The 23,852-nt window shown below is 42.2% G+C and overlaps 1 protein-coding gene across 11 annotated transcripts in view; it reads left to right on the top strand.

Moving 5' to 3' along the window:
* ARID1B (AT-rich interaction domain 1B) overlaps nt 1-23,852 on the top strand; it is an 836,140-nt gene that overhangs the window by 495,068 nt on the left and 317,220 nt on the right. Inside the window, exon 1 of one of the 11 annotated variants that reach the window (XM_063917681.1) lies at nt 19,190-19,276. The exons of the other annotated variants lie outside the window; for them this stretch is intronic. The gene's annotated coding sequence lies outside the window, so the exon portion shown is untranslated. Of the gene's footprint in view, nt 1-19,189; nt 19,277-23,852 lie in introns of those variants that run through there. 11 annotated transcript variants of the gene reach the window in all.

The raw sequence follows: 23,852 nt of genomic DNA, 5'->3' as shown, positions 1-23,852 counted from the left end.
CGAAACTACTTCTGAATTATCTGCTGACCCTACAAAACAATTTAAGATCGAACTTAATTTGATACTTACAGAAGCAACTAAGAGTAGTATTACATGGAGTGATTTATGTAGAGCTTTAACTGTCGATTGTCCAGTGGTACCATTGTTTTATCTGGTCCCCAAAATCCTCAAAAGTTTACAGTCTCCCCACCACCCTATAGTGTCTGATAGAGGTTCCCTTTATCAGATTATATCTACCTATTTAGATTAGTTTTTGAATCCATGTATTAAACAGATCCTTCTTACCTACAGGACACGACAGCTTTGTTAAATAAGCTTATGAGTATTGATACAGTACCTGATTCAACTTGTTTGTGTAGCGCTGATGTGACTAGCCTCTACACCTGCATCCCATATGATGCAGGTGTAGAGGCAGTTAGACAACTAATCACGGATAACCCCGCTTATGGCGGCCCACCCGTAGAATTTCTCATTAAATTGCTCTGGCTGGTGTTAACACGCAACTATTTCTTACATGATGGAAGATTTTACCTCCAGAAGGTGGGGTGTGCGATGGGGTCCTCAGTAGCCCCATCGTACACCAACGTCTTTATGCATGCCACAGAGCAAAAAAATTTTGGGTGAATGGTACCTTGGATCCTAGCGTAAAAATCTATCTTAGATACATAGACAACTTGTTGATTTGGTCAGGATCCACACAGCAATTGCAACATTTGTTGGATAATCATAATAAGACCGATAGTCCAGTCAAAATAACTTATGAAATAAGTGATCACACAGTTAATTTTTTATATGTAAATATCTCTGTTAATGATCACAGACTATGTACATCATTACTGAGAAATTATAGTTTCCATACTTTTCCTTTAAGAAATAGCTTACCATATTCTCAGCTACTCAGAGCTAGACGCATTACATCAGAACCTGCAGTGGTGGGTCCTACACTGGACCATATGGTTCATAAATTCATGGAACGTGGTTATGATAGACGGGCGTTTGAACAGGCCAAGCAGAAATATTGAATATACCACGGAAACACACTTTAAAATATATAGACGACCCATATACAATTAATATAAATAACATCATCATCACTCCATGGGTCACACAATATACTGCTAAAAGCCCATTACTGACCAACAAAGCGAAAAAATGGTGGCCTATGGTCAATAGTGACAGTGAGTTACCCTTACTTAAGAACTCAAGATTATTGCACAGCTTTACTAGAGGTAGGAGTTTAACAGATTGCCTAGTTAAATTAGATATCACCGGATTAGGTCGTAAAAAACCTCAACATTTCTTAAGCAGAAAAAGTGGCTGCTATAAATGCCTGGGGTGTGTTACCTGCAGAGCATTTTTAGCGGGCAGCACCTTTGGACACCCCCATACAGGCAAAGGATTTACTATCAGACATGCGGTCAAGTGCAGCACCATGTTTGTTGTATATATGCTAACCTGTCTATGCGGGCTGTGTGGGCTGGCATATATAGGCAAAATACAACGATAATTTAAAGAACGCATGGCGCAACATAGAACAGCTATTAGACATGCTGGAGTCAGGTCATAGTGATCAGCCAGTTGCTAGACACTGTGCACAGGTAAAACACAGTATTGCTAGCATCCGTGCTGTCATAATTGACCATATCCCTTTTAAAATACGTGGAAGTAACCAGGCAAAATGACTTCTACAAAAAGGATGTTGGTGGATTCACACTTTAGATACTAGTTCCTTTAGAGCAGAGGTTCCCAAACTGTGTGCCGTGGCTCCCTGTGGTGCCTCGGGACACTTGCAGGGGTGCCCTGGGTTGGTGGTCCAGGACCAATTAAAATTATTTATGGTCAATATAATAGGCAAAACCAGTGTTGGTGGCTGCCAGTCATATAGTATGTGGCCAAACAGGAGCAAATCTTGTCCCTCACCACACAACTGACCCTAAGGATGGCATATAAACGCGATCTACTTAATGTAATATTTCTTTCTAAATTTCTCCATAAGAAATTTTTGGCCTAGGGGTGCCGTGAAAAAAATTCTGATATTCTAGGGTGCCGTGATTCAATAAAGTTTGGAATCCACTGCCTTAGAGGTAAAAACGAAATCCTGGGTCTCCAGTGCTTTATATAACTCTATAATGGCTCTATAATCAGACAGTCTTTACTAATGCCGTGTACTTAGGTCTATTGATATTTCAACAGCCTATTAGTTGATGTGGATTATTTTATAGTATATTATACATCGTAAATATTACCCGGCAGTACTGTCCTTGATTCAACCCCCACTATACGAATGTACGATTTGAGAATGCCTTTTTTGGTGATATCATATGTAACTTGTTAGTGCTTGATATAATGTGCCACCTTTTGATGTTTTTGTATGGTTTAATTGTGTCTTTAAATGTATTACAGCTGTATTTGTTTGTGTTGTTGCCAAGCGATCGCTGACGTGCTGCGGCTCAGCTGTGGGGCGCGGCCTGATGACGTCACGGACCCCGTGAAACTGAGTTCAGACGCGGGCTCCGGGAATGGCACGGGCGGCGTCCACCAGGTGAGTAGCAGACGGTCATTGATTGCTTATTAGGTGTTGGTATAAATATATGTATGTATTAATTTTATTCATGCTGTCCCTGATGACGGAGGTTGTGCCCCGAAATGTAGGATCTCAATAAAAGACTTTTATCGTCAATAAATTACAGTCTGGTGAGGGCCGCTTAAATTCTCTACCTACAATTAGCTTAGATAAGCTTAGGAGGGCACCGCAGCAAGTAACTTATGTAACTATTGGAGTGCCGGGACCATAACTTGTACAGAAAGCAAACCTTTGTACAATGATTCTGACAATGTCATATAAGAACCCTGGAATTTTGACATTTGTGTATTTATAATTTTACATTTTACATTAGCAGTTTTTGGTGTTTTTTTTTCCAAAGAGACACACACATAAATATGTGTAGTTATTATTAGTGTAAATTTACTAAAAGCTTGTAAAACTGTAAAGTGGTGATGTTGGCCATAGCAACCAATCAATCAGATTCTGTGTATCATTTTCTAGGATGAAATAGAGAAATTACAGACAGAATCTGATTGGTTGTTATGGGCAACATCACTTTTCATTTTTAGAAGCTTTAGTAAATTTACCCCTTAGTGTTTCTGCTAGGTTGCGGGAAGGGCAGGGCGCTATACTGTGGGCATATTATCACTGCGCGCCCCCAAAAAGGAGAAGCCACCCTGCTGAAGTCACTATTTGGGGCAGTGTGTCCCCCTTGGTGTTGCTATTGGGGTCCTACCCAGCCATCAGCGTCACATCTTGGGGGCATGTCCTGCACTTACTCATGCGTACATCATCTATTGACATGGCATCGGCAAGGCATTAGGGCAGACTGTTTTAGCAGGGCACCACTAAAAGGGCAGGGTGCATTTTGACATTTAAGAATCGGGCAGGGTGCGGCGCCCTGCTGAAACAGCCTAGAATGAAGACTATTTAATATTATTATTATTAATATTGTTATTATTATTCTATGGAAGGAAACTGGAGCTCATGAAGAAAAAGCACACAAACACCATGATAACATGTAACCTTTATGCAGCTAACACTGATGCAAGGTACCAATACGGCCACGGTGCCTGCTTAACAACATGGTGCTTTGGAAGTGTTAGCTACTGTGCATTACTGATCTTTAATGTTTTCTTCTTCCAGAGTGCTGGGCCCATCTGTGGAGTCAGCACTAGAATTCATATGAAGGAAAGTCAGAGTTCCATAGCACTGGAATAAAGGGTTTATTGATGTATCCATGTTAACACCTCAGCATGAATGACATGTCAGTTGGGTAGCTGTTAAATTGCGATGTACAAGATAAATTGGGGTGAAACGAATTACAGGGAAGCCAATAAGACGTCTTTTCTGTTATCTTTGCAAATATACTTGCATCCAGTTTTCATACCCGATTGGAGCTCTCTTATAACACCACACGCAAAGTGGTTAATTATTGTTAGAACTGTAAAATAAAACAAAGATAAGCTACTTGCAAGCCATTCTAACATGTGCTATATAGTATGAAGCATTAGAACTAACGTAGAAACTAAGCACTTTTGAATGCTTGCTTAGTTTGTAAAGCTGCAATTTTTCTCTTGCTGCAGCTTCTGAACTATCTGACTTTAAAGAGGTGTCTGAATATCTCACTGTGAAAGTACTTGAGAACTAATAGCACAGCTTTCATACAATAAAAAACGAAAACGGGACCCAACCCCTTTTAGTTAAATAGCCCTTCTCTGCACAAAGAGGCCACTTTTGAAATAGTATTTCAGAGGGAGCTGACTAAAAAGTGATACTTAAGGAACGGGGCTTTGCACCTCTGTTTAAATGATAGACAGCTGCAAGACGAGGTAATGATCTGTCTTTATGTTTGATGCCTTCTTTTATCAGTCTAAGGCTTTTTGGCGGAGTCAGATCTATTGATTAGCGTTAGTCTACTTCCCAGGCAGCCTGCTTTGCATTGAAATGTCACAGGCTCGGGATCCTTAAATGGCGTGCCAGGAAAGAGCACGAACTCTGCCGAAGCTGCCTGCTAAATTATATGTTTTCCAAGCGTTTAGCTAGTGTAATGGCTGTGCCAGCCCGAAAATGTTAAACTGGGTCATTTTGTGTCTCCTTTTTAGTAAATGCTTGGAAAAATGGGGTCAAATTGAAGACACACACCGCAAGCGGATGGTTCTTGTTCATCATCGGCTTTTAGGAGCAAGGCGATAAGCCTCAGTTATCATGCTTATGACAAGTATGTAGGTGTGTAAATATCAGCATTAGATTTTTTACTTTCTTTTCCAGTAGTAACAGCCACACAAAAACAAGCCACACACACATGGAAAAAATAAATAAAATATATATATATATATATATATATATATATATATATATATAAAATCAGCATTGCCTTTTAATAATAATATCCAGCATTGCTCATTGCCCGCTGCCATAATCTCTGTCAATGTTACCTGTATAAAGTGTATATTTCTTCTGCCAACAACTTCTATGGCGCAGAGACTTAGGCTATATACACATCAGTGTGATGTCCGCAGGATGCGACATCATTTGCAACGGGACCCCGACATCGGCGAGTGCATAAACACTCACCGATGTCTGCTGCAACGATGGGGGGATGGCAGCATGGCCCTCGTAAGCAACATCACATGTCGGACCTGCATGCATGTCCGACGTGTGATCCAGCATACGACCTGTGGGAGTGTGCATCGTACCCTATATCGAGCGGACACATTACATATATTGTTAGGAACCACATCGTATGCGATATTGCATAGTGTGTACACACCCATAAAGTGAATGTGAGATCCTAGCTAAATGGGTCTGAACCACATACCAAAAAAAAAAAAAAGAATACACTAAGCTTCAAGGAAGTTGTGCAACAATTCTAGTAAACAGAAGATGGTAAAGTGAATACGATTAATCCTGATTAGCGGATTAGAACAGGGATAAATTTGTATCTAAGTAGCACAAGCAATAAAAGTACACTAAATCAGGAGTTAGCCTTAGTAGTAATACACAATTTATACCTTGATCTGTAATAATTCATGGACAGCTTTGAAGGAGATGTCAAAATAAAAAGAAGCTGTTAGAATTCTGGCAGCTCCTTGATTTGTTTAGGACAAGGGGGAAGGAAATAAGTAGAGGCAAATATTTAGCATAGCCTGAAGTGACAAGCTGCAAATTAATGGTTTAGGAGCCATTAAATTCTGCAGCATTCATGCTTTGTTTTGTTGTGTAAATAAATACTTCAATATTTAGGTATTAAAAACATTATTTTGTCTTCCTGCTAAAAGTAGATACTCTGGAATTCGCTGTCACATAAAAAGTTAATTTTCCATGATCATTAGACAAAATTCGAGCAAACTACAAAATAATTTATAACATTAATTCTATTTTCTAATTGTGGCTTCAGACATTTATAATAAAGTATACGTGTACTTGCACAGTTCCATTTTGTTGCTGACACTTATTTGTTCCCAACATAGATCTTCATAATCTACATAATTTACATTCATAATGAATTGGTAGTTCTATATTAAGGATTTTTTAGCGGAATCTTGCAATCTCGGAAGTGACAATGGGGCTGATTCTGCGTTGGATGTACTGCTAATGTTTTTTTCTGCATCTGCACATGTGTCCAGAGTCCATGCACATATAATCAAAGCCGCGATTGAGGCGCATGGGAGACACACATTCTTAGAAATGTTTTGAAAAAGCATTGGACATGCCTGGACGTTGACAGGGAGGTGGCTAAGTAGACGCTTGGAGATAGTCAGTCTATCTTATGGTTGTATTATTAAAATATTGCGGGTGTGTGGCAGATAGTGGTTGTGTATGGAGACGCAGAATTGTTCACATAGGAGGCCATATTCAAACTGATAATCTGCACCTGTCATAGAGCTGGTGCAAATGTCGATGTTGCGTCTGGTGATGAGAGTAAAGACGCATCAAGCAGTATTTCAGTATCTAAAGACGCTGAAAGTGTTTGTCTCAGTCCTTGCACAAGGTTACATACAAAATCCCGGCAGTCAGGATCCCGACAGCCAGAAGACTGGCAGTGGAGTCCCAACGGCCAGAATCCTGAGAGATGACGGGAAGTATTTTTCCCCTAACCCCCCCGTCTCACAGCCTAACACTACGCCTCCACCTAGTGCCTAACCCTAACCCAATACTTACCTTCTGGATTCTGACCATTGGGCTCCTGCTGTCGGTCACCTGTCGGGAACCCGACTGACTGGATTTTGACCGCGTCCCCTTTCACATTTGGGCGCGTGCTTATGCTCCAGGGAAGGACTTGTAGTGGCAAAAGCAGTACCGGCAAAGACGCAGACACAGCTGCATCTGATTCAGAATCTGCTACAATATTTATATAGTATATTAAGTGACAAATCTATACACCCTAAAAGTTTTGCCAGTGAAACTGAGAAGTAGAAACTTTTTTTTTTTATTGTGTAGCTTTGACTTTTACGGGGATTTGTCCCTGACAATATTCCCTTTAAAAGAAAACAAAAACACACACATTTACTTAGAGCAAAGCATTATGTGTTTCATTTTGAATACAATTTTTTTTTTATGCGTGCTGTTATGATGTATTTTAAGATGTTTTGATTGTTAATTTCTATGGATCATGTTTTATAAAGGGTATCCTAATGTTTTACTACGATGCACTGCACATATCTCCCAACTGTCCCAATTTTCGCGGGACAGTCACTTTTTTTTGGACTGTCCTGCTCTGGGCTGCAGTTGAGATCCTGCGAGACTTGCAAGATCGCGTGCATGCCCAGGGAGCCTGCCAAGGGTAGAGACACACTGCAGCTGTGGCTGCTGACAGGGATCGTTCATACATCTCGGTGCTTGTGCTTCCCGCTACGCCTCGGTAAAGGGGCAAATTGATACCGGAATGATATTTGACGGTATCCTACATCTACCCCAAAGTACCTAACTGCCATTTTTCAAACAGAGCCTGTAAACTGACATGAGCTAACTGGTTGGTAGTTTATCTCTCTGCAAGCTTTAATAAATATGCCCCCTGATTTCATTAGCAGCAGCATTCTGTGTAATGCCTTAGCAGCAGCGATGATAATTTCACTCGTGCTACTAGGACTTCCCTAAAAGGGCCCCTTTTCACTCTTCCTGAGCCTGGAAATGCCTTCCTCTCTCCACGCCTTTCGCTTATTTCCATGCAGGTCTGCATGTCAGCTTCAGAGTTAATCATTCAGCAGTATGACAACTTATCTAGTTTTGTTGTTTACCAAGAGCCAGTTTTGTGAGGAGGCTGACTGGGTACAAAATGTGACTATTTTACATTCATAACTCATAAGCATTACACCAAAAAAAACAAAAATGGTGCATACTGTGGGTGACAGAACAAAGTTACTATGCCTTGTGACACTGAAGTAACACAGGACTTTTCAGGTTTTAGCTTTTTGTGTGTTAATATTGTAACACAGTAGCTAGTAATTATTTGACCTTTATTTCTCTAAGTTTCTCCTTCTCTTTTAGTTTTTATTATTCGTGTTTGTTTAATTTAACTAGCTTTTTCTCATCTTTAATTTTTTGGCCCTCCCCCTTATATAGTGTCTCTGGGGAACAAAACATCTCCCAACCTTACTGAGAATTGGGGGTGGATGAAAAAAAAACAGCCTTGTTTCCTCAGAAACCGCAGCTGCTGCTAGAGCAGAAAACACGTCAAGCTGGCCCTCAAACACGCACAGATGTGCCTTTGTAAAATCCATATCAGTTCTGAGAAGGATCGAGTGCTAAAGGCACATGCCCCCTCCTCAAACATGCAAGGGCCAATGCAAATGGCAGCCCGGAGCCCTGTTTCTCCATGCATTCACCCCCAGCCAGTCTTTGTGTGTCATTCGCCCCTTCCAGATATATGGGGTGTCAGAAAACAATGCAGGCTATCCAATAAAGCTCAGAGATGTAATAACCTCCTAAATGTTTGCTTTTAAATTCTTTCATCTGTGTACATATATGCATATATATGTGATGTGTGTGTGTGTGTGTGTGTGTGTGTGTGTGTGTGTGTGTGTGTGTGTGTGTGTGTGTGTATATATATATATATATATATGTGTATGTATGTGTGTGTATATATATATAATGTGTGTGTGTCGGTGTGTAAGGGCTCTTTAATCTCACACCGCTTCACATCACAGTTGTGATTTTCCTTAAACTGGATGAGTCGCAACTCGTTCTGTGTAATTAAACTGAGGAGATGAGAGTTGAAAGGGGATGAAAAATATAAGAGAGGATGAGAGGAAGGGGGGTATGTTTAGGGGGTGGAGCAGAGACAGAGAGAGGACTGAGAGGAAGAGGAGATGGCAGGAATACGTACTGCTGAAGCAGACAAAACTAGGCCTGGCAGCTCTCTCTGTGGGGGATGGTGGGAATGCTGCTGCCTGTTATTGGCTGGTTTCTAGGCTCCAGAGCATCTGTGGGAGCAGAGCACAGGATGGCAGTTACAGCTCAGACACTTTGGTCCCATTTGTTTAATAGCTGCTTCTAGCCAGAGCCAAATGTAAGGCTCATCAACCTTGACTGGCGGGAAGACACAGGATCGTTTTCTTTTTTTTTTCCTGTTCTCAAATTGTATGTGTTTGCTAGAGCTAGACATGTTTTTCCCCCCCAAGGATTTATATTTATTAACTGATTATTTGTCATAAACAAAACACTTTTTTTCCTGTTCTTAATACCCTTGCTGTCATATTCTTTCAGGCTTAAGTTTTCGTTTTAGGACCACAGTGCTGCATTTGCATGCAAACATTTTTTTTTTTAAACACACACTTTAAGATCATTTTCTATTTGATCTGACACACATTTAACCCATTAAGTGCTCATGTGGTGGATGTTAACCATACTTGCCTACTTTTGAAAAAGCATTTCAGGGAGATTGTGAAAGTGGCACCTATCAGCGCGGGCGCGTACTGCTACATCGGAGAGGCGTGTCATGAAAATGACTTACAGCCAAATGTAAATGAGCCCCAAAGTTAGTAAGATCTATTTGTTGAAGAAAACACACTGATATTTTGCAGGATTTGTTTGTGTATTGTGTTTTACAAAAGGTTCCATATACTGTAAGTGGCCATAGGGATCATTGTGCCTTATAACCAATGCAGGGAAATGGCACTGATGATCCCATTTGAATGTATGTATCTCTGATTTATTTTTCCCCCAAGAATGTAACAGCTGCACAATAGGGTTAAGGTGCAATCAGGGAGATTGCTGGTCTTTTCAGGGAGTGAGGGAGATTGTTGCTATTTCAGGGACTCTCCTGCAGAATGAGGGAGGGTAGGCAACTATGATGTTAACTAATATAATATAAAATAAAATATGCCTGCAACACATAGTGGCGTGGGTTTGTTCCTGGTCTTGTTAACAAAACAAAAAAAAAAAGTAGTTAATTAGGTGCCAGTGCTGTTGACAGTTTTGCTACCAGAACCAATATTCAGCTTATCCATTAACTAATTATTTCATTTATTTATTGATAGTTTCTTATATAGCGCTGCAAATTCCTTTGCGCTTTACAGTTGGAGGCAACATTGATTAAACAAAACTAGACGATAACAGACAGCCATAGAGGTAGGAAGGCCCTGGTCACAAGTTTAATCTATAGGAATTATGAGAATGTCTCTTTGTGCTTCATTCCTTAGTGATTATACTAGTACTCAGTAAATTAATAGGCTGCAGTATTTTGAATATTAATTAGACCATCGCACAAAATGGCTGGATCCACTGCATTCTGTGGTTGACTACTCTCCCGGAATTTCTGGGCGACTGCTTAGATCTGGGGGAGTGCACCCGGCTCTCAGGATAGTGGGAAGCCATCACACAACTCTCCCACAGTGGGCAGGGGAATGTCGATACGGCATTACAGCCATAATGACACAATTCGTAGCGCATTCTCCCACTTGGACCGTCCCAGAACTCCTAAAGGCTAGATAGAACGTTTGCTCTATTGTGTGTAGGAAACAAAGGTATGTAAGCAATACAAAGTAAATGATGCTTAGTTTTTGCTTACTATGTTCAAGGTGCATAGATAAGTAAGGGTGGGTTCCAGTTGCCCGTAAACTCTCCCTCAGGCCCAACCAGTAGCTTGAATTTTGACCACAATTGCAGCTATATTTAATATGAATTTACTAGAAACTGCAGCCACAACATGCAGTATATGGGACTGAATAAAGCTGCTGCACTTGTCCATCTTATACCAGGACTAAGAGTGTGGATCTGAGCACTCAATTAGCGCATAGAATCAGAGAGCAGGTGCCAGCAGGAGAAACAGGCGCCTAACACTAACCCTCCCCGGTGGTGCCTAAACCTAACCTTCCCTCCTCAGCCTAAACTTAACCTCCTCCCCCTCTCCATGGGCAAAATCTAGGAGACCCCAGTATACTTATGTTCGGGATGTTGGCGGTCTGGATTCCGGTGTCGGCATTCCAAGTCCTGTCAGAGTTCCGTTGCCAAATGTCATGTCGAGCGTTGGCATCCTGACTGCATCCCATTTTAACATGAGGTGGGAGAATGTGTACCTAGAAAGCTCAGTTCTGTCTCCTGCTGATCGTACTTACTCTGTATATAAATGTGTAATCTTTCCCTGACTCTTATGTTGTTCATAGGAGCTAAATATGTTTGATCTAGAAATATATATATATTTTTTTAGATTCTCTCCTATAGCCTCTCAGCCTATACTATAGACTACTGTTTTCCAGTCTTGGTCTTCAGGGAACCATAAAGCTAGGTACACAATGTGCAGCTTTTTTTGGCCAAACCATATCTCCCAACATGACCCTCTCCAGGAGGGACAGAATGCCCTGCTCCTGGACTACCACATTAATTTATGATTGCAATCACCTGTGCTGAAACACATTTCGTATCCATTAACCTGTTCAAAACAGGTGCCGGCAATCATAAATTAAGAGAAAAGTCCAGAAACAGAGCATTTTGTCCCTCTCGGAGAGGGTCATGTTGGGAGGTATGGCCAAACCAATAAATGTGTCACTGGAAGGTCCCAATATACACATTAAGCTATTTTTTTTCCAGCCCTGTAAACACTATCACTGTCGTATGTAATTTAAAATGGACTTTTTCAGGCTTTGTACAGGGCGCTAGCTGCTGACATAATCTGAGACACAGGAACATGCAATCAGCAGTGTTTTGTGAGTCCCGGGCACTATGACCTGGGTCGGACCCGTGTATAACCCTGGTTTAATCCTTGGTTAAAATGCCGGGTTGCTAGACCTGGGTTGTTTCACTTTGGCGCTTTCACACTGCACCTCAACCTGGGTCGACCCAGCAATAACCACAGGTTATTCTGGGAATGTGAAAGGGGTGTAACCCTCCTGTATACCATACAGTATATAAGGAAACCAATGTGTACATATACAGTATGTTTCGGGCCGGTACTAGGGTCTTCTGCAGCTCCCCCAGACTTTCTTCAGTCTTCCGCATAGCAGGGTACTTGGATTGTGGAATGATGTCCACATCTGAAAAAAACCCAACAACATTCAGCTCAGATGGGCTGGCCCTACTGCCATATGTAACGGTTTACCTTAATTGCTGGCACTATATATGTCTGAAATATTACATACACTTTGTATGAGGCAGACTATAGCTTAAGTGTTCATTATGACCTCTTCATAGGCTGGCCACACTCACTCTAAAATAAAGTATTTCAAAACCGATCTAGAGATCCTGTGTTTGCTGCTGGGGTGAGGGTACCTTATTAAAAGCTGTACTTTGGGTGCAGTACTGTGTTGGCCAGTGCAACAGTCTAGAGGGCTGTGCATTCTGTCACTTAGCGTGTCCTGATTGTAAAATGTGCCAAGGCATGTTAGTGTGATAGGTCTTCAGCCCCAGATAACCAATGTCAACCAACAATGTGACCGCAACAAATTATAAAATTAACAGATGATAATGGCATACATGAGGAAAAAGTGAATGAACAGTTGTAAAATTGAAGAATTCCAGATTATATGTGAATAAATAAAACAGAAGACTACAGTATACTGAGCCGTAACTCTTTTTGTTGCCCTGTGCCAGAAAGAGAGTTTCTCCCCCCCCCATTTTTCAAATAGGGACATAAGTGCACACCTCACGGGGAAGGGGCATGATAAAATTAATCACAGAGAGAGCCCATGCTATATATATAATCTCCGATAGCTCTTTGCCGTTCAGCCATAATACTCCTCATTAAATAACATATCAATATACTGCCATACCCAGGACTCAAACCCACAACCTGCTGTATCCCAGCCAAACACTCCACCCACTGAGCCACTTCACCCCTCATAAAAACTAGGAGTTTCATAACTATATGAAGCTACCTGTACCCCATAAATAAATAGCCAGCACCATACTCGAGCAGATTCATGCATTGTGCAGCCACACATCCAATCCCTTGCAGCCACACACTACATAGATTTGCCCAGCCGCAACGCTGATCACCGCTTCACAAAGTACAAGGTAAGCTTCAAATTGTTAGAACTCTCCAGCATGGAATTCTCTAGCTTTCTATGCAAGGGCAGATAGCTCAATGAATGTGTCCGACTGCAATGCTATAGGCAACGGGTTCGATCCCGGGCACATCAGCATCCCACAATGTAATACAGGACAGTGTGACTGAATAACAAAGAGCTATCAAGTCAAGTCCATGAATGCTAAATAGTTATTAACGACAGAAAGGGTGGGAGATGGGGGTAGTCAGGAGATGCTGGGCTTCAAAAAGGGTGGAAGCTGCAAGTAAAAGTATTTTAAACATATTATTGACAAGTGCTGTCAACAGCGCCCCCTACCCTGCAGCGCTATATGATGTGGCACACTCTGCACACACATAGTTAAGGCCCTGACAGAATATTCGTAGGTGACCAGCACAACTTTAAATATAGGGCTGCTTACAAAAATCCATTGTACAGAGGAGAGTTCGGGCAGCAGGGGGGTGAGTCGCGGATCTGCATTCATGGACTTCACTTGATAGCTCTTTGTTATTCAGTCACACTGTCCCTTATTACATTTTGGGATGCTGATGTAACCAGAATTGAAACCCGTTGCCTATGGCACTGCAGTCGGACGCATACATTGAGCTACAGTGTCTGCCCCTGCATAGAAAGCTAGAGAATTCCATGCTGGAGAGTTCTAACTATTTGAAGCTTACCTTGTACTTTGTTAGCAACTCTTTCCATGCCATTACAGTGGCAATTCAACCCCTCTCGCTCCAACTTGACTGATTCTTTTATGTCTGAAATCAGTGCATGTAGTTATTGTGTTGACTAAATATTCATATTCCAACAATGCAGATAATCTTAGCTACCACCTTCCAATATAAATTTCCCTCAGTTTAAACGGATGGTCTACACAGATTTTTAATCACAGCATCTCAAGATACAGTATCAATGACCAAAATCCTCTGTGTTCAATAATCTCCGTCAATCACACACATGAACCTTAGGCAATAGAGTTTGCTCCATAGAGTTTTAGGCCATGGGTAATTACTCATTCATTCAGAAGATCGTATGCGAATATGGGCAGGACATGCTCACTGAAATAAAGAACACTTTGTTTTATTAATCTTATGAGATTAATAATATAATATCACATAAAGTTGCATGTTGCCAAGTAAATCATTTCATGAGATTTAACCATAGTGACTGAAGATTGTAGCTGTAGCCTAATTCTGCATGTCCAATATTTCTCTCTATTTTGCCATGTTTGAGTCTAGCTATACATGTTGTGGTTTCTCCTTGTAAGAGAAGCAATTATTGTACTGTATGTGGAGTGTATATACAGTAGCTGGATTTAACAGTGCTCCCTCTCCCTGTGACTTCAATAACTACAGTTTCTTTTAGCTTCTTTTTTAAATTAACAGAGGTTCAGGTGTTCTCTTTTCTGTATTTCTGGGTTATGTCATTCAGTTTATTTTATAAAGCAATATAAAGAATCTTACATTTTACTTATTTATGTATATGTGTGTGTGTATATAGGGGAAATATCAATGTCATTTTTGTTACAGTCTTGTAGTATTCTTTATGCCGGGCATACACTGTGAGACAAAAAGTCTATTAGACCAACAGACATTTTATTTGACGTGCTGAAACCATCAGATATAATGGTCATACACGGTGAGATATTTCAGTTTATGGCCACGATATCAGTGTTTCTAGGGTAGGAACTATTTTCCTGTTTCGCCCTTGTGAAGTAACAGAGGAAATGTTATTGAAAACAGGGGAAAATGCAGTTTTTCAATAGGTGGTTTTCAAATGCATTCCACAATCTCCCACTCTGCGGAACATTGGAGCAAGTGTGGGAATCTGGAGGAGTGGTAGAAGAACCTAGTACTGATCCTATGTACACATTGGTGTTTGAATACACTGAATGTATAGATGGCCTATAGCAGTGATGGGGAACCTTTGGCACTCCATCTGTTGTTAAACTACACATACCAGCATGCCCTGCTACAGTTTTAGCATGACCAAATAGCAAAACTGTAGCAGGGCATGCTGGGTTGTGTAGTTCAACAACAGTTGGTCAATAAGGTGGTCCAACGTATTTAATCTCTCAAACTTCACCAAGGGGGCCATAATGTATAAATACACATACATCATAGAACCTGTAGAACAGTAGTTCTCAAACTGTGTGCTGTGGCACCCTGAGTTGCCGCAGGACACTTGAAGGGGTGCCTCAATTTGGTGGTCCAGGATAAAGTCAAACTATTTATTGTCAATGTAATAGGCAAAACCAGTGCTGGTGGCTGTCAATCATAACATATGTGGACAAACAGAAGTGAATCCTGTCCCTCACCGCACAATTGAATTTAAGGATGCTATACAGTATAAACATAATTTACTTACTTTAATATTTCTTTTGAAATGTCTCAATAAGAACCTTTTGCCGTAGGGGTGCCATAAAAAAATTCTGGTACTCTAGGGCGCCATTATTCAAAAAAGTTAGAGAACCACTGCTGTAGAAGACAAATCTGCACTTTCTAAGCACATATTGTCCTACCTCATGGCAAGGCGTCTGTCTCTTCTTCTTGGCAGCTTCTCTCTAGTCCTGTGCACTGATTGAGTGCTCAGATCCACACACAGCAAACCTGGTAAAAGAAGTTGCTATCACTGGTTAGGTGCAGCAGCAGCTCCACTCTGTCCCTTAAACTGCATGTTGTGGTGGCAGCTCTTGTAATAGTATTATATAATATTGCTGTTGTGGCCATACTTTGCTTGCTTGCAAAGAGCAGGGGTTGATTGAAAACCATCCATAGATCTATGATTTTATTGCAGCACATGGAATTTCAGAGGTAATTGATGAGTGTGGTTAATGACAGAATAGAAGCAGAGAAAAAAATTTGATGGCAGATAAGAACCACTTGGCCCATCTAGTTTACCCTTTTTTTATTTTCCCTCAAATTTCCCCTGGACCTACCTCCCTTCAGTTTCAGTGCATGTCCTTGTCTTCTAATACTTCTCTTTTTTTGAATAATATATCCCTCCTGTACTTTGAGGTCAGGATCTCAACAGTCAGAATAATGACAGTGGGATCTTGACAACAAGTACTGGGGCTGGGGTTAGGCACTAGGGAGACGGTTAGTGCTAGGTTTGGTGGGGAAAGGGGGGTTAGGGTTAGGCTGTGAGTGGCGGAGTTCAGGGTTAGTTTGCGAGAGATGTCGGTTAGGATTAGGTGTATTGGTAGGGCAAAAATGCCGTAATCCATCGGGATTCTGACCATCGGGATCATGCTGTCGGTATTCTGCCGGGTTATTGTACCCAGACCCTTCTTATGTATGCTGGCGTTTCAACTTCATGGTCCAAACGACACAGGTGTGTCTGGACCATTTTCGGGGTTGCTGCGTGATGTTACACGCAGCCGCGCTGAGAAAAAAAAAATGCGCCGGACTGCCTGCCAGTGCAGCTAGGCTGCACAGGCAGGGGTCAACCTCAAACGATGCGTCCGCAGTTAAATTGCAAATGCATCGAAGGGACGATTCCACACACATGCTGGGCAGCCTTGCCCTGTGCTGGGTGGCCTCCAGCACATGTGAGTAGATGGATGCAGATATTGCTGTTCCGCAAGATCTGCATCCATCTTTGAATAACCCCCATAATATTGTAGTGAAAATTACATAAAAAAGGTACAAATTATTCTAAAATATAGTTTAAATAATGCAATTATTCTTTTAATACCGTACAAGAACATTTTCATTAAACAATATTTACTTGTTCAGATTTTTGTTTAAATGCATTTTAGCAAGCAACTTAATGTGATATTGCTTATACAGTTAAATACTTGTATAATACCCATAAACTTTCCACTGTACATCTAAAGCTCTAAACAATGTAGATTTAGTTGTGGCGTTTTCCTCACATTTATGTCTCTATCCAAGAATAATAGCCTGGTGCTTCTGACCGTGTTGTATTGTTATGTCTTGTTAAAGACTTAAGCCATGTGTCTACATGTTCAATGTAGTTTAAGTCTAGACAGGAGGAGGAGAAGATTCCAAGCAGCCTCTGCCTAAAAGCAGTGTACAGTAAATACAGGAATATCCTCAATCCATCATTGTATTAGTGGCAGAATATACACAATTGAAGCCCACTCTCTCCTTTTCTTTCTGGAAGGAGGTTTTCTATATTTGTGTGATGTTCTGTAATGGTACATCATTGTTCTCCTGAGCATGACCAGATCTATAGCCTGCTGAGTCACGTTCTTGTATGATACCCTATCCATCTTATGTCTCAAACTACAACAAGAATTCCCAACCTCAGTCCGCAAGGCACGCTACCAGTGCAGGTTTTAGTGATATCCAGGCTGCAGCACAGATGATTAAATCAAAATTACAGGTACTAATTAAGTTACCAGTGCTGCAGCCTGGATATCACAAAAACCTGGGCAGTTAGTGTGACTTGAGGACCGAGGTTGGAAATGCCTGAGTAACAAAATATGCTATAATGATCATTTTACAACTATATAGTTTTGGGGGAGTGGGGGTAGGCCATGAAAGTGGACTGTTAATGTTTTACAGCAGATAGGTTAAATATCCACAATGTGTTTAGATTTAATATTGCTTATACTTATTGACTGTATATAGATATGCTTGTTTGGGAATATGTATGGAATGTGTGCCTGGATTTTCATGTTTCAGGTCTTAAATTATATTGTTTTTAGTATCTTCCTATGTTTAATGCTCAGTCATTTTTATTTATTTTTTTGTTTTTGTTTTGCTTTTATGGCTTTCAGACTAAATTGCATGTGGCATGTATCATTTTCACTTACATACCTATCTATCCACAGGATTGCATACCATGTACTAAAGGATCTATTTATCATCATGAAGATAGAAAATCTTTTTGAGGGCTATTTAAAAAAAGCTGATTCATCATGCTTGGGTAATCTGCAGTAAGCAGATACCGTACATACACCATCACCAGCCAGTCAGGGTTCCTTCTGCCCATGCATTAAATGGCATAGTCAGGTCACACACCGGTAATTTATGGTACAGTGTATATCGTGGTAGAGCTATTGCCCCTGCAACGGCTACTTTCAGCTATATCATATCCTCCAACATTTTACACATAAAAATCGGTACAAATCAAGAAAGGGGGCCACAGGTAAAGGGAGCGTGTAGATATATATAAAACATTGCTTAATTTATTTAAAGTTTCTTCTATAGCGCAGCAAATTACGTTGCACTTTACAATTGGAAACAATGAAACTGAGTAAATAACAGACCGTTATAGAGATAGGAAAGGCCTTGCTCGCAAGCTTACAATATAGAGGCAGACTCAATTACAGACGCCGCTGGAATAAGTCTTAGTGGCTTCTGTGCATCCTATATAATAAAAGCAAAATCTTTTCCTCACCTCTGTTATGTGTGCTGCCGGCCACTAGAGGCTGCCACATGGACCAAATGATTCCTTTGTGTGCTGGAAGCTGACACAACTCAAAGTGAAATGAATACTGCAGGGAGATGTTACAGCCTCCTACCCTGCTGCTGCTAATATTAATAATACTGATCTGACTGTTCACACTTGCTGCATATGGAGAGTGGGGGTAGGAGCAGATAGGGGCTGGGCAGTGGAGAGTCGGGTAGGAGCAGCTACGGACTGGGGAGAAAGAGGGCAGGAGGGTTGGGACAGATAGGGACTGGGACGAGAGGGGAGTGGGTAGGGGCAGATAGGGCTTGGGGGGAGGGAGGGGTTGGGTTGGATAGCGACTGGGGAGAGAGTGAAGTGGTGAGGGAAGGGACAGTGGAGAGATAAATGCAGATTTTTTCAATTTAGTCACCTTTGTGTGACACTGCACCCCACACCATATACTGCTCTTATACACTGCACCCCCATCCTCTACCATATTCTGCACCTCCCCACCCAAACACCTCCATATACTGCTCCCCCCCATATACTGCATACTCTGCACCCCTCCTCCATATATTAAGCTGCAACCCCAGGTTACTTGCCATCACGGGACTCGGCAACAAGTAGCAGCAGTAACCAGGAAACGGATGCAGGAACCCCAAGACAGTCCCGCAGCGCTGAGAGCGGAGGCATCGGGGACACGTGTGGCCACTTACCGGTGGGGGGAGAGGGTGGATCAGTCTGGCAGGTGAGACCCTGTGTCAGTTGAGCAGTGCGGTGACCGGGAGGAGGAGGGGTCGGTGCTGGGGCTACAGATGATGAGGGGGAGGAGAAGGCAGATAACAGCCACAGCTGCTTTTATATATACAGCACTCCTCCGGCCAGCTGCTGGTGGCTACTGGTAGGAGTGGTGAGCTTACACATTCCAGTACTGGTGTATATAGTGCAGCATCTTTATAGCCTGCCCATTACATATATACAACATCTATATTTATAAAAGGTTAACACTACACAAAGCAGTGACATGTGGGGAGGTGAGGCAGAGCCTTTCCTGTCATACTAATGTATATGCCAGAGTTTTGACTATATAAAGTATATGAAAAAAACATATTATAAATATCTTCTTTGTATTATTCTAATCATTTTTATAGTCAAAACTCTGGAGTAAAAAGTCTGACCGGTGAGGCAGTGCCCCTGCCTACCTTTTCCACACATCTCTGATCAAAACTCACCAAATTTCCAGCAGTATATACTGCTGCACCTGTGTATAATTCCCACATGCACCCTTGGGCCCATATATTGCGTGTAAATTTGTGTCTGGTACTAGCCAGTGCCTCCTGAGCCATTTACCTCACCGCACATCCCTGACCACACACACACACACACACACTCACTCACTCACATACTCACACGCTCTCAGCATGACACAGCACCGGATCCCAGCAGCAAGACTTCCAGAAGCCCCAGCACCTCCTGTGTGAGTAGGGACCGCCCCCCTATAATCCGGCTCTGGTGTCCGTCATTTTGACAGGCTTCTAACTAGTTAACTATAGAAGGCAGACATCCTATGTATGTGTGACCAGAATCTGCCTACCATAATTGGTGGTTAATTGCACAATGCATAGAATTTTACTAGGCAACTACAATGGGACAGGTTTAAGCAGAACTACAAGATATAAGCCAAATTAATTTAATTTTAAACAAAACCCTACACATGATATACAAGCTGATTTTTCGCTGACCACTATATTTTGTTTTATTTTATGTTTTTCCACTATGTTGGATATTTTAGGAATCATTAAGAATGATGAACTGTATATGCCAAATTGCTATAGGCATGTATGGCCTTTAACAACGGTCTTATTTTTTCTTTGTTTTGGAATGGAACATTTATTTAACTATAAAACAATGGCTTCATTCAGATCTGCCATACCTGCAGAGAGTAACTGCTGCTAGAGCTACTGGCTACAATGATCATCAGTAATACGTCTATTTACTGTGCTAGCAGAATGGATTATGGAGATGAGTTTAGTAGCGCTGACCCCTCAAGGTGTATTAAAAATTCAGTGACTATTCTGTACACATGCTGAGTATTAAATAAAAAATGGAAATTGTAGTATGTTAGGTACTATACTGGATATAAAAAAAAAAAAAAAGAAACTGATACATAATAATTGTGTTTATTCCTTCATAAATTAAAATATTTCCTACAGTTCTATAGCATGCAGAAATTATACTGAGGGCTTCACCCAGAGTGCTCCTTTGGTTATAAATATTTAAACGTCAATATTTTTGGAAGCTAGATCTGCCTTGTGAACACATAAGGAAAACAGTATTCTGATAACTGTTGCTATGTTTCGTTATGACATGAGCTAAACTCATGTTATTGAGCTTATACAATCTATTTTTTAAAACCATTAACTATTTCTGTAACACTGTGATAAGTCTTTTTGTTATGGTTAAATGGATATTGCAAAGATTAGAGTAGTGCTTTCATCTGTATATAATTAAGGAATCTAATGTTATTGTGGGCCAAAATTATACGTCAGTCATATACAACACTTGTGCTTTTATCAAGACACTCCCAGATGCCACCTTCCCATCCCACCAGAATGTGTACTCAAGGGTGTGGGGTGATTATGAGTTATCCATGCCCTGGCTTGTCTGAAGGGCCTGGACCAGCAAAGGGAGAGAAGACATGTCCCCATCCTCCTGGTTAAGGTAGTAACATGGGGGGTGTAGGCGTGTCAGTCTTGGGCCATTCCCCCCTTGGCACCTAGTCTGCCATATGTCTCAGTGACTCACAGTGTGTATTTCAGGCCTGCAAACCCAGACAAATATCAAAGTAGGCAACCAATCTAGTGAGACTATGCTTACCAATGTTTTAGTTAACCCTTTGTAAAATTCAGGCGAGTAGGTACGAGTGTTGAGGTGTGCAGAAACTGCCGTCACTGCTGCCCTGCTGTTCAGTACCGAGATTTGTGGTTGCAGGGTGCCATGTTGCTATTCACCTTATTCATGTCCTCAGTCACCAGGAGTCTAGTCTATTCTCTGGGGTGTCAGGAAGTGCTCCATCAAATGTCTTCCGGACGTTCCAGCATAATAGGCAAGTGTAAATTATAGGCCCTACACATTAGGAGATGTGCCGCCAAGGTGCCTGACAGCCGATACGGCTGACAGGCGACCCGGCGGCGGGGGCAGTGAAGTTTCTTCACTCCCCCTGTCACCCGGCTCCATAGCAATGTATGCTAATATGGACGGGGCTGCTCATCGTTCATCGTTGGTACCTACACACTGAAAGATAGATAAGATCTAGATCTCGTTCATATCTTTCAGTGTTATTGCCTAATGTGTAGGGCCCATAAGAAAACTAAGGTAAAAGAGAATTGGAAGTGAGTGTCTCATGTACCGCAATTATTGTACATGTACAGTGTGTTTTCTCTAACGTCCTAGAGGATGCTGGGACTCCGTAAGGACCATGGGGAATAGACGGGCTCCACAGGAGACATGGGCACTTTAAGAAAGACTTTAGACTCTGGGTGTGCACTGGCTCCTCCCTCTATGCCCCTCCTCCAGACCTCAGTTTTAGACTGTGCCCAGAGGAAGATGGGTGCACTGCAGGGAGCTCTCCTGAGTTTCCTGCTATGAAAGCATTTTGTTAGGTTTTTTTCTTATTTTCAGGGAGCTCTGCTGGCAACAGACTCCCTGCATCGAGGGACTGAGGAGAGAGGAGCAGACCTACTTAAATGATAGGCTCTGCTTCTCGGCTACTGGACACCATTAGCTCCAGAGGGAGTAGAACACAGGTTCGTCCTGGGCGTTCATCCCAGAGCCGCGCCGCCGTTCTCCTCACATAGCCGGAAGAAACTACACCCTAGAGAAGGATACCATTCTAATGATCCTAGAGCATATCAAAGATGCAGCTTTATATATGCGGGATGCTCAAAGAGACATTTGTTTACTAAGCTCCAGAATAAATGCTATGTCTATTTCTGCGAGGCGACTCTTGTGGACCCGACAGTAGAGGGGGGATGCCGACTCAAAGCGGCATATGGAGTCGTTGCCTTACAAGGGGGAGGAGTTGTTTGGAGAAGGCCTCTCGGACCTTGTCTCTACTGCTATGGCCGGTAAATCGAATTTCTTACCTTATGTTCTCCCGCTACATACTAAGAAGGCACCTCATTATCAATCAATATTATGCAGTCCTTTCGTTCAAATAAAAGCAAGAAGATACGGGGATCGTCATTTCTTGTCAGAGGTAGAGGCAAGGGAAAAAAACTGCACACAGCTAGTTCCCAGGAGCAGAAGTCCTCCCCTACATCTGCAAAATCCACCGGACGACGCTGGGGCTTCCCTGGGGGAGTCAGCTCAAGTGGGGGCATGTCTTCGACTTTTCAGCCTAGTCTGGGTTCACTCACAGGTGGATCCCTGGGCAATAGAGATTGTTTCTCAGGGATACAGGCTGGAATTCGAAGAGATGCCTCCTCACCGGTTTTTCAAATCGGCTCTGCCAGCTTCTCCGTCAGAAAGGGAGTTAGTGTTAACTGCAATTCAAAAATTGTACCTGCAACAGGTGATAGTCAAGGTTCCTCTTCTCCAGCAAGGAAATGGGTATTACTCAACCCTGTTTGTGGTTCTGAAACCGGACAGGGTGTCACAATTATCCCATACTTGGACGATCTCCTCATAAAGGTGAGATCTCGAGAGAAGTTACTGGACAGCGTGTCACTGTCAGTGAGGACGTTGCAACAGCACAGCTGGATTCTCAATATTCCGAAGTCCCAGCTGGTTCCTACAACGCGTCTGACCTTTTTGGGCCTGATTCTGGACACAGAACAGAAAAAGGTTTTTCTTCCGATGGAAAAGGCTCAGGAGCTCATAGCTCTGGTCAGGAACCTATTAAAGCCAAAAAAGGTTTCAGTGCTTCACTGCACCCGTGTCTTGGGGAAGATGGTGGCATCGTACGAGGCCATCCCCTTCGGCAGGTTCCATGTGAGGACTTTTCAATGGGACCTACTGGACAAATGGTCCGGGTCTCATTTACAAATGCATCAAAGGATCACCCTGTCTCCCAGAGCCAGGATATCTCTCCTGTGGTGGCTGCACAGTGCTCACCTCCTGGAAGGCCGCAGGTTCGGCATTCAGGACTGGATCCTGGTGACCACAGACGCGAGCTTCCGAGGTTGGGGAGCAGTCACACAGGGAAGAAATTTCCAAGGACTTTAATCAAGTCAAGAGACTTGTCTTCACATCAACATCCTGGAACTAAGGGCCATATACAACGCCCTACGTCAAGCGGAGATCTTACTTCGCAATCGACCAGTTCTGATCCAGTCAGACAACATCACCGCAGTAGCTCATGTAAACCGCCAAGGCGGCACAAGGAGCAGAGTGGCAATGGCGGAAGCCACCAGAATTCTTCACTGGGCGGAGAATCATGTAAGCACTCTGTCAGCAGTGTTCATTCCGGGAGTGGA

This window comes from Pseudophryne corroboree, chromosome 4 (assembly GCF_028390025.1).
Source record: "Pseudophryne corroboree isolate aPseCor3 chromosome 4, aPseCor3.hap2, whole genome shotgun sequence".
NCBI classification, from domain to species: domain Eukaryota; kingdom Metazoa; phylum Chordata; class Amphibia; order Anura; family Myobatrachidae; genus Pseudophryne; species Pseudophryne corroboree.
The sequence above is the reverse complement of the archived record's forward strand: the minus strand, read 5'-3'. Positions and strand labels throughout refer to the sequence as shown.